The sequence below is a fragment of the Varroa destructor genome, unplaced genomic scaffold (genome assembly GCF_002443255.2).
Source record: "Varroa destructor unplaced genomic scaffold, Vdes_3.0 BEIS01000001.1, whole genome shotgun sequence".
Classification (NCBI taxonomy): Eukaryota; Metazoa; Arthropoda; class Arachnida; order Mesostigmata; family Varroidae; genus Varroa; species Varroa destructor.
In genome coordinates this window covers 66,536,514-66,548,066 of record NW_019211454.1, presented here as the reverse complement: position 1 = coordinate 66,548,066, position 11,553 = coordinate 66,536,514, and the positions used below count along the sequence as shown (strand labels likewise).

The following is an 11,553-nucleotide window of genomic DNA, read 5'->3' as shown; positions in this document are numbered from 1 at the left end:
ATATATGGTGCAAAAAATTGCCTATGGTATAATAGTAATAATTACCTCAGACGGTTACGAGTGTATGCACGGGCTATCTCGGAAGTTTTGTTTGGAAAAGGGGATCTTGATAACGATCGCTATCGATTTTAAAAACAGCACCTGCTTTATACTAAGATGTAAACAGGGTAAAGAGACTCAATAATTCCAAAACATCAAAATTAAAAAGTTTGAAGTGAATGTCCTGACATTGATTCCTCTTTTAATGCTGCCAAAACATCCAAGCATTATTTTCCCGAAAACGATTACGACATTCTAAAAAACAGTCGGCTTAGCATTGAGTTTTTTTACTCGATTTCCCAAACAGCATAATATTTGTATGTACATAATTTTTTCTTTTAATTTAAGATCAGCTTTATGGTAAAATTAACTTACTTGAATATTTTATAATATAATGCATTTATTATAATAGCAAAGTGACGGTTTAATTGCAACGGTGAGCGAGGATAATGGAACAACTGCTGTTTGATAACGAGACAACCATAAGCAGAACACTATCGTAGAGCATCATTTCGTAACGGCTGGAACACTTCGTGTCAACATCCCGTAATATCTAGTAAAGATGGTGCAAAACAGTAACGAAACTCAAATTCAGGCTCAAACGGGGAACACTTGAGCCACGTCAGATTCAATGCCACAGCAACGGAAAAAAGAAAGTACCATTTTGAGTCATTTCGGTTAAGAGAGAAACAACGTGTGATGCGGCTCGCTCCGTGCAATCGAGACTAGGAAAACGAATGCCGAGATGGCAAGCTGAGGACTCAGCATACTTTCGTCAAGGACAACCAACATCGACCGTAATTTCTCAAAGTTATCAAAATAAAGCGTATCTAAATTGCGATCGTCGTCATCATGTGGTCTGTGACCGGCACAGAAACCGTTGCCATTTGTCGAAGTAACTCTCACCTGCGACTCTCGTTATTTCCCATAGACAGTGGAAAATATGTGCAACGCACGAACACTTGTCTATGGTAGTCCTACAGCAACGTAATATGCACACGTGTTTTTTTATTATAATTTCATTAGGCGAACTGAATTTTGTCATTTTAATTAAATAAAACTTGGCAGAAAAACCGCGAAAGTGATTACGTCTGCTTTAATGTCAACATTAACAAAAAATGACTGTAACAATCTAAGTAATTTGTTCTACAGACTGCACCCCCCGACCCGACGAAATCATTCTATATCTAATAAATAACGTTGCACAGGGGCTGTTAATGGCCAGACAGAACTATATTTATAATCAGAAAACTGGAAGCTCTTAAGCCAAGCTACCAAATCTGTAGCTGACTCTATTTTTTTTTTTTATCTATTAGTTAAATACGGACAGAATTACGCGGTCACCCGCTCTGAAATCGAATGGGTTTGCTTGTTTTTTTATCACAGCTGCGAACTGTAATTTATAACCAACATCTATAGATTGCTAGATTCATCTTTTCGCTGTTACGCGTTCTCAGTTTCTCACGAAACTGTTGAGCGACTTACAGTTTGATCTTTGGTTTCTTTTTTTTTAGGGTTATTATAAACCAGCAGACCAATATAAAGTTGTCGCAGAAAATGTTACTAATAAAAACTTAATTCAATGCTGTAAATAGAATCAAGCGCACAAGCGTAAAACCGATTCGAAGTGAGAAGTTTTTCTAAATTGAACCCAATGGCCTGTTTAGGGTTTAGATCGTTCTGCGTCCGGATCTTCACATAATTCAGATTTTGTTGTATTATAGAGCTTACACTATGCACTCTATGACTTTTTGCTATGGCTTAAATGACAAAAGCATGCTAGACTTTCGTATAGCTCGTATAGTCTTGAGGTCCGAAACGCTGCCGAAAAGATTTCATCCCAGTATCACAATAACAATATTACTTGCTAACATTTGAAGAAAATATCTCTTGGAACTCAGAAGTATTCTTCAATAATGAGTCATATCAACAACTCCTCAGAAAATACTGCGATGGAAAACAACTTTACGAACCTGAATACGGCATTCTCTTGTGCCACTATTAGTTGCTCTATATAGGCCAAGTATATATATAAAGGTAGTTGTTCGTTTAAAAGACGACTTCGACAGAAATAAGAATTTGTCCATTTTTCACACTACTTATCCTTTTTATAGGCCGACACAAAAAAGGCTTTTGGAAGAACAGTAAAGGCACGGATACGACGGCTTCGTGGGCAAATTTAATACACGTATATATCTCACTGCACAACAACGCCGGCTCCCTTATTTTAGATAATAGTCTTTCAGGGTATGAATTATACACGTAGCATGCGTTTGTCTGCCGGTTCATTCCCTGACCGACAACCACCCACCTTTATGTTGGTTCGTATAAGTACGTTTGACTGTATTCGTGTATGGAATCATATCTTTGCTATACTCAAACAGACCTTGATTAACAGAATACGAACAGAAATGGAATCGAATCGAGAAAAAAATGAATCGAAAAAAAAAAAAACAATAGTCGAATAAATAGAGCAGAACTATTATGAGTTGAAGACCCTATATGTATATGCAGCGTATTGTTCGCTGCTACAGTTCCACCGTGCTTTAAATCTGATGATAAACGACCCGCTTTCGCTTATAACTGAATCAGGGCAATCGGATTTCATGTGTTGAAAAATAAGGAGACAACAGACTCTGCTAAATATTTACAGTCACCCCTGAGAGTTCCTTGTCTGACGCTTTTTAGCTCTACTCCCTCAAATAGTTGGCTGTTGTTTTTGCTGCTTTTGTTTTGCTGTTGGGCCGGGCTGGGGTGGCGCGGGCAAAATGCCGTTTGGTGTGGGCTGCCTTGGGTTCTGTAGCTGGATTTGCTTACCTGGCTTCCTAGAACTCGTTCCACTGGGAGCCACCAGCAGGGTTATGTTCTTAATTGTCAACGGATCGCAAAAACCAGAAGGCATATATATGCCCCAGCAACACCTACCTGCGTGGTAGCTGTGTTAAGTTAACTCATCTCATTTTCGACTTCTCTCTCACACGCACACTCAGTGTTCCCAGTTTTATTCTTTGGTTAGGTTATTCTTGTGCTGCTGCTGCTGCTGTCTGTTCGCCCCCACGGGCCTCCCAGCTCGTTCGGGCCTCCCTCTGGGCGGCAAAAAGCAAGAAAGAACGTTAGTTCACCTGAGTACCACACGAAAGTCTTCTGTGCGTCTTCGTATCACCACCGGCAACGCTTACGTTCTGCCCCGTCCACACAGACAGAACGACTACAACTACTACTACACTTATCTGTAATAGTCTAAGTGATCTGATTACGCGCTGCTTTGCCCCGAAAAGCAAAGCACATGGGCATACAGAAAAACAGAACGAAAAGAACATGCGAGAGAAATAACTCACGGACAGGTAGATAAGTAGGCACTTATTAACTTCAGGCATCATCGTCACTGTCGAGCTGCCGCTAGATCGATAGACGTGTAAGACATACTTACAGAAAGATTACAGCAGACGCATCAGGCAAAGGGAAGGAGAAGGTAAGAGGCGGTTCTCGATCGATTTCGTAAGGTGCCTATTAAAGCGAACATTCGCAGATTATTATTGACGAAAAAAAAAACTTGTAATATTTTGGCCCGTATGGCTACACAGCGACACAATGATGTTTATGCACGCTAAATGTGCTAGGATAGAACATCAGAAATGTCTCAAATGCCAGAACATCAATCGACTTTGCCTATAGGAAAAGGTCTGATATATCGCATAATAGGTTGACTAATGTGTATAAACGCACTGTTTCCCAGGAAGGACCAAGCTCGAGCATTGCCTTTGAGTCGACCTACGCGATACAACAACGATTGGACATTCTTTGGTATTGATTGACAATATCATAAATTGTTTATCAAAGATCGCCGTATACGTACAGGCATCAGACGTATTTAGTCCTGTGTTTTTCTTATCGGTAATCAAGAACTCGCATGATCAGTGCATTGGCAATTCGTTGCTGGTGTAACCCAGGCACGAAGGTTTGTTTAGACTCTTGGTTTTATAGAAACTGTTTTCGTCACGAAAGTATTGCTAAAGATCAGGAATCCCTGCGTAATGATTTCATAGAGTTTCATGATATAGCGCAATATGTGCAAAATCTCCGCTGAGGCTATCGCTGAAACCTGGACGAGTACAACTAATTTTCTTTAACATGAAGGATCATGGCGCGTTTGGTAAAGTTCTAGACCGAACTTCAGCTCGTAATCCCTCCTTTATAAGTAGTTTAAATGGGTTCGACTAAATCTTTTCGGAAATAAACTTTATTTTTTTTTTATTTCCAGCTAAGTGTGCCACTGTATTAAAGCTGCTAGCGTTGACTGTATGGTAATCGTAATCATCCTGCCAAATCTTATAACACGATCTCTTTCATTTATTCTTATTTATTTATATATCTAATTCGGATTATGGGGTCAAGTAAAAGATTTCGCGCGCTCATCAAGTGGCGCGCAGTCTTTAAAAATTTGAAGTGTTCGATTTGAAAGGAAAACATTCAGTCGTCATGTTAAGTCTCGCGTTGTGAGAACAATAGCAGGAACTCTCCTCTCTTTGTCGTAACGATTGTGAGTACGTTTCTATGACAGCTTGATATTAATTTTTCAGTTTCGATAAACAGCTACGTTACGTCGCGCATGCTTTGACTATAGCAGCGTCCGCCGTACAAAAGCAAGCAGAAGAATCAAATCATTCTTTAAGAATCGATTTAAATCCTCTTCCAGTACAGGCCGATATCAGGTAACTATATATGTTCTAGGTTTTAAAACATCGCTTACATGAATGATGTCTTCATTTAAAACGAAAACTTCCAAACTATGGGAAGATCAATGACGTATCAGGGTAGCTGATATCGTATTTGAATAGCTCGTTGGTAAATGCAGAATTATTATTCGGTATGGAATCATCACTTCGTTATATAGAGTTTCCCAAAACAAGGATTCTTTCGCGCAAAGGCTATAGTGTTATTACGCATCCTTCGACTTCATCTAAATGGCGACTGCAGCAAGGGTATTGTATTGCATTTGCTAAACTTTAGCTATGTCTGCTTCACTAGGTAAACGCCATTGTATATCCATCCTGGTGATACTAATTCGTGTAAACATTGTAAAACCCCCCTCTATTTTAATATAAGGTAAATATTCTATCTTTCTACCCTTCTTCTCTCCCGTCGTACCATCACAGTTAGTACAGTCTACTATTTAACTAGCTATAAATTACTTCGTGTACTTTCATGTCTCTTTGCAAGTAAAGCTTTTGCTGATTTTGTTGGTTCTCGATATTTCTTGATCTTTGTCTCTGCACGGATGTGCTTTTCTTAACCGCCCTCACCAGCGTGAGGGCGTTTATCCACCGGCAAAAAGACTTTTCTGAATTACCTGTTTTCAGTTGTAGTGAAGTCTTTACCTATTTTCAGTTGTAGTGAATCAAACCTCGAAGAATATTTTTATGCTGTTGGCAACTTTTGTATCTTTTTTTTTTGTTTGTTCGGTCTGTTGTCCCTGTTGGCCGTTCGATTGGTACCATTTCTGGTGAACCGCGCTCCATTCCCTATTCAGTTCCCGCAGCTGCCGGGGCCACTGTCAGCATCGGCAGCGGCGCCGTCGTCGCCAGTGTTCTGACGGCATTGGCAGCTTATGCCGACACTGTACAAAATACATTTGTAAACGCTTCTATATACGCTAGTACGCGGGAGCGACAAACGTACAGCCGCTGCTATGTCACGTAAACATAGATGCGAGCGCACACAACCGTACGCACGCATGCAGCAGCCGCAGCAGCAGCAGCGATGGCGGCAGCACGACCGCCGACCAAACCAGCCACTCAACAGCATCAACCTTGCTTGGCAGGCCGTTCGTCGCGCCTTCGGCACAAACCAGCGCGCCATCGACCAGCTAGCAGTCACCAGCAAGAACTTCAGCGGCACTAGCAGAAGCGACTGTCAGCGAGCACTGCAAGGGGCAGCACCAGCAGCAGTTGACTAGCCAGCTCGGCTCAGCTAGAATACAGAGAGAGAGAGAGAGAGGACGAGATCGAGAGAAAGGAAGGAAGGGAGGGAGCGGGAGAGAACGAGAGACGGAACGAGACGGCAAAGGGGAGGAGAACGAGAAGGACGAAGTTAGCCGAATAGAAAAGGTAGAAAAAGAAGAACATGGGAGCACCACGACGGACCAAGATGGCGGAAGGTTTCGTTGTTGTTGGTGTTGATGTTTCTCCAGTGGTTGTTTGTGCTGCTGCTGCTGCGGCGACGGCAGCAGCAGCAGCAGCAGCCGCAGCCGCTACCGCTGCCGCTGCCGCCGGTTACGGTGGAAAGAACAGTGACTACTACCGCCATCGCTGGTGATTCTCCGGCAGCTACAGCGGCTGGAGCAGCATCCAACGTCGTCGTCGTCATCGTCATAGCCATTGCAGTCGTCTATAGAAGCCTAGTTGAAGTAACAGCCCCAGAGGCTACGAAACAGGGCCAAGCATAGATAGAAGATACAGCAGAATCAGACAGATAGACAGCCGCTCGTGGTGGTGTATTCCGCTGTGCTGTGGTCATAATGGTACTGCTAGAACAGCTCATGTTGAATGGGTCGCTAAGTCGGCCGCTGTAATCAGCGCTATACTCCGCTGCCTTTGCTGGGTCGTAGTGGAGCGACGAGGACAAAAGAAAACAAAGAAACTCTGTCCGATTTGGCCTGGTTTGTCTTCTAACAGGTATCTACGGCGATATGTGTGGTTGTTCGTGCTTGACGACGGCAGGCGAGGTCCACATAACGTCAACTACAACATACACACAAAACTAATGCAAACTACTTAGACAAAAAGTTCTCCAGGACTATACTGAACCATTAGTCTGCCAGTTTGTATCTATTATATCAGTTTGATTGTCGGGTGTTGTTTGTGCTGCTGCTGCTGCTGTTGTCGCCGCCACCTCTTCGTACGAACAACGGGTAGACGCGGTAGACCATCATTCAGCCATTAATCCGTGGACATCGGGATTGCACGCTAGGCTGTATGTTGCAACGCGATCACAGTGGCACTCGTCTAGGACTCAGAGAAAGCGCTCCATGCCAAACGAACTGTTACTGTTTTGGCTCTCTAGGGCTATCGGTGCCGGTTTGTTCGGCGGCTCAACTGAGTTACAGGTGGTTATTGTTGCAGCGCCTTGTAGACCTAAAGCAAAAGTGACACGAGAGCACTTCAGCGCAGGACCGAATTGGCAGCAGCCAGCAGAGGAGCGAACAAATTATACTAGAGACACTTACTGATATTAGGAGAACCAGTTTTGTCGGTGTCAGCGTGACTGGTAACGGTGTGAAAGTTGATTTGAAGTGTTTTGTGAGGCGTGCCCCCAGCTTCCCGGATATAGTAAACACAAGCGAGGGTGCGTTACACTGTTATAGGAAGTGTTTGTGAGCCTTTTTTCATTTTGATGTTTTTTGCTAAAGTGCTTTCTGTGTCAGGAATATATTAGAGGAAAGAAAGGGAAAGTGACAGAAAAGTAGAATCTAACCATGGATTTAATGGAAAACTTGTATTGTAGCTAGAAAGGATACGTTGACGTCTACAATGTTGATCGAAGGCAGGTGTTCGTCTTGGAGCTAACGAAAAGCGGCGCTTGCTCGAAGCAAAGCTGCTGTTCATCGGATAGACAAGTAAGAGACAAAGGAGCTCTGTACTCCTTAATAAGTGAGAATCTTCCGAATATCTTCGCAGGATCCTTCTTCAGCTTGTGACGGGAACTGTGAGAAATTCCATCTCTCAACTTTCCTGAAATCCCTGAGCACTTTGTTCCTCAACAAATTACCAACTTCTGTTTACTTGGTGACGGCTTCGCACATCTAACAGGTAGCATAGCGAACTCTTAACACGCGCGTAATGATTAGCATTCCTTATCATTGCCCGTACAAAGATATCGTTGCATGGAGTTTTACTTGTATAACCAGTAGCATGAGTAACACTTCCTTGTTATAGTACCACAGCCTGGCTTCTTTGTACCGGTGATGAAATGATATTGAAAACGTCAATCGCTCGAGTAATCTAGGGTTTATTGCATGTGTGTGGCAATGACCGAACTGACAAGAGATAAAATGTATTTTGGCTCATCAGTGTGTACTAAGTACTATTCGAATAGAGCAAAGTGTCTGGTCTTAGTCGTAGGCTAGCAAAATCTGCTGTATATGTGTTTTTTTCAAAGTTTTCCTATGCCGAAACACCTTGGGACGCTTTAGTACTACACCTAGGATATGCTTTGTATAGTTGCTTCCTATTTAACTAGTATACATAAACTTTGTTAAGGTTAACCATAAGCATTCGCATTGTTACCCAATCCTTCTGTACTGTATGCGGCTGTAAAGGGCACTTATAATATTTTGATATTTCCATAGCTTCGGCGTACGAACAGTTAAGTACATGTATATGTTAATATTCGTTTTATTATATATTTATTAAATATTTCAAATCACCCCCAAATTCTCCACCAGAAGACAACCGTTTGATAGTTGTTGTGTTTCGAAACGGTTGCATATATCCATGCATGTAGACAAAAAAAAACAGGTGAAGCATCATGGAGGCTAGGACCAGAGCTGCCGCTGCTCGTGCTGCTTCAGAAGCAGTAAAATCAACGTCAGTCTTCTGGGTTTTGATCTGGATGTACTTACATCGTCCATAGTGTTGACGCTATCGTATAGAATCGAACGCGCAATAGACAGACAGCAGGAACGGGCAGATCGTTAGTTGGCCCGTCAAAGGGGATCTTCGCCTCTAAAAGAAAACCAAAAGAGGAAAAAGGACAAGACGGCGCAGAAGACACTAAACATGAACAGCAGCAGCCAAACGGTATAATAAGCAGCAGAAGCTATAGAAAGTAAGACTGGTGTGATTCTTCGATGTCTGCTTTTTCGACTGCCTCAACATTGACAGCCACAAAGAGCCTTACTGCTACCGCTACCTTTTTATCCTTCACTTGCCAGCAGCAGGAAATGAAATCCTGCTCCTTTTGGATCACGCGTTAACGTAGCGCTGATGCAAGCCAATGTAAAAAAGAGATACCGAGTGCTTGTTGTTATTCAGTCAATCGTTAATATTAGTATTACAGCTTTTTTTTTTTGTGTCAATGTAAATACGTGCTCTTTGTCATATCAGTTTATTATTGTTATAACACTCAATTACCCTTTTGCATCTACAAATAAAGTTCGAGGACTGTATACGTAAGCAGATATGTTTTATCTGATCTCTGAGTTAAATCTGGATCATCATAACTATTCGATAAGAAAGAATGATCACGATTTGTTCGGGTTTTGGAACAGAAGTGGATAAGGAAAACATTTTATCTGAGTGAAGGAATTGTGACTAATAGTAATGTAGTCATGTGAGCAATGTTTCGGCTACTCGGCTAGTTATCAGCATAATAGAGCGGGGTACAGCCATCTTTACATGATTGTTTGACGTTGAGATACTCTTGTTAGCTACGCTTTACACAACAAAGTCAACGTCATAGGCATGATCGTAAATGCAAGCAGACCGTAATGGTCGGACATAGCAGCTCAGCATTACCTTGACAAACGGCAAATGCACTATGCCCAAATCGCTTTGTTCCGATGTCCCTACATCTCCCCTGGATTAAGACTGAAGCTAAAGACATCGTGTAAAACCTCTGTACAGACGTTGCCCTTCCTATTGTTGTCGCAGTGTTGTAACTCATCTTACGAAGTACGAACATTATCGAGCGTTCTATATGTTCAAAGAGGACCGCAGTAAATGAGAGTGTAGCATGTAACATCATTCGAATCCGGCTGTCCTTAGATAGCCTGTGAAATTTTACGGGTGAGAAAAGACTCGTTTTAAGCGCAGCAGAACGATCACTTCACTTGCCCGGTTAGCCCATGACATCACTACGGGGCTGGCCCACAGACTGGTACTTCTCGGTAGTGGATCTCACTAAACCTAGGCTGAGAGTATGCTATACTGCTCTCTTACGTAATATTTTAGGTTAGCACAACCTGAAATTAAGAATATTTATGCGGTTTGAGATTTCGCCGGGAAGAGGAAAGTAGGTACCTCATTGGCAAAAACGCTCGACTACTTTCTACTTCTATACAATGATATCGCTCGCGTGACGTACAGACTGATGATAGAATTAATACTGGATTCATAATTGCTGGATTGATCTGATTGATAAATTAGTGCGGCATTATAATTAGTATTTGACACATGTAACGCTGCTACAGATCATCGTCTGGAGAAATACGCCGCACACGAATAAGCTACAGAATGGGGCAAATTTATGCGGAAATTTTGCTAAGCCGAATTAAAGTGCATCAGTGATCTCTATAAAAATTTCTAGCAGAAATAATGTCAGTTAGGGTATTAACTTGCCTCACGTAGCGAACATTATTGTTCAACATTTTTTTTTCGATAAATATTTTCTAATAAGAAAAAAAACTATTAGTCCTTACTAATAGGATCGCGAGATTTTTGGTCATGTTATTGGTTAGGAGTGCGAAAGATTTCGTTTTCCCATGCGAGAAAGTCTCGGACTGTATCGTCTATTGCATGATGCAGCGATATCACAGCTTCCACTCAGAAAGTTTGCTATAATTTCATGTAATTAAATAAATTAAACGAAGAACATGCCTGACCTCAAGGTCACATTTTTACTCGGTTCAATACATAGATGTGGGTTAGAGATGGCCTTCTGGGTCGAGTCTGGGTTCAGCACACGCTTCAGCGTTGGAAACAGTCAAAGATCTGTTCGTTCTGACATCGATTCCAAGGAAGCACATTGGTTGAAGCTTCGACTTGTACCTAGGAGACGTACGTGTATCAAGCCAAACTTTGAAAAACGAGAACGAAAAACCCTACTACTGGCCAGACAGCAGACACTGCCAGTGACAAATATTTTTTAGGCCGTTATGGAATACTTCACTTCCGCTTTGGCTATTTCTTTAACTTACAATCATTATGTGTGTACTTTTAATAGAGAAGCTAGCTAAGCAGCGATCGTTTTTTTCTAGTTACCGAATAGATTATATAGTAGATTTTTACAGAGCAAGATATGCTAACTTTTTGTTCGATATTTTGGCTGTATATAAATTTCTTTTGTGATAATGCGAAAAAATGTGTTGTGAACACGGTGTTATTTTCATTATTCAGCGATGGAACGTCTCGACTGAGACGTTATCTAGCGCAAAATTGCTTGCTTCACTATGAGCACTACGTTCAGGCAAATTACAACAAAGGGGAAAGTAAATCTGTTCTTATACTTGCGCCGTATTCCTTCACCTACTGGCATACACTGGAGACTATAGTGGATCTCAATTCAGACGCTTTTTATAAAGTGTCGTTTCACATTAACGAAATAGTAGTAAACCGAAAAAACGATCAAATAAAAAAAAATGACAATAACCGCAAAAGGGTCTTCATAGACTGTCAGCTCTGTGATTTTGTAGAACGGCAACGTTTGGATCTGCACTTCCTTACAATAATACTTGGCTCTGCCTGATCTGTTTGCTTATTATGGCTAACTTGAGTTGTGAGGCGAAAATCTGTGCTA

The 11,553-nt window shown here is 41.7% G+C and overlaps 1 protein-coding gene across 5 annotated transcripts in view; it reads left to right on the top strand.

Moving 5' to 3' along the window:
- Positions 1–4,836: 4,836 nt before the first annotated feature.
- LOC111243517 (uncharacterized) overlaps positions 4,837–11,553 on the top strand; it is a 32,003-nt gene continuing 25,286 nt past the window's right edge. The window contains exons 1-2 of one of the 5 annotated variants that reach the window (XM_086978090.1): positions 4,837–7,383; positions 7,547–7,654. The gene's annotated coding sequence lies outside the window, so the exon portion shown is untranslated. Of the gene's footprint in view, positions 7,848–11,553 lie in introns of all 5 variants that reach the window. The other 4 variants (XM_086978089.1, XM_086978088.1, XM_022789215.2 and 1 more) reach the window with 4 other exon arrangements.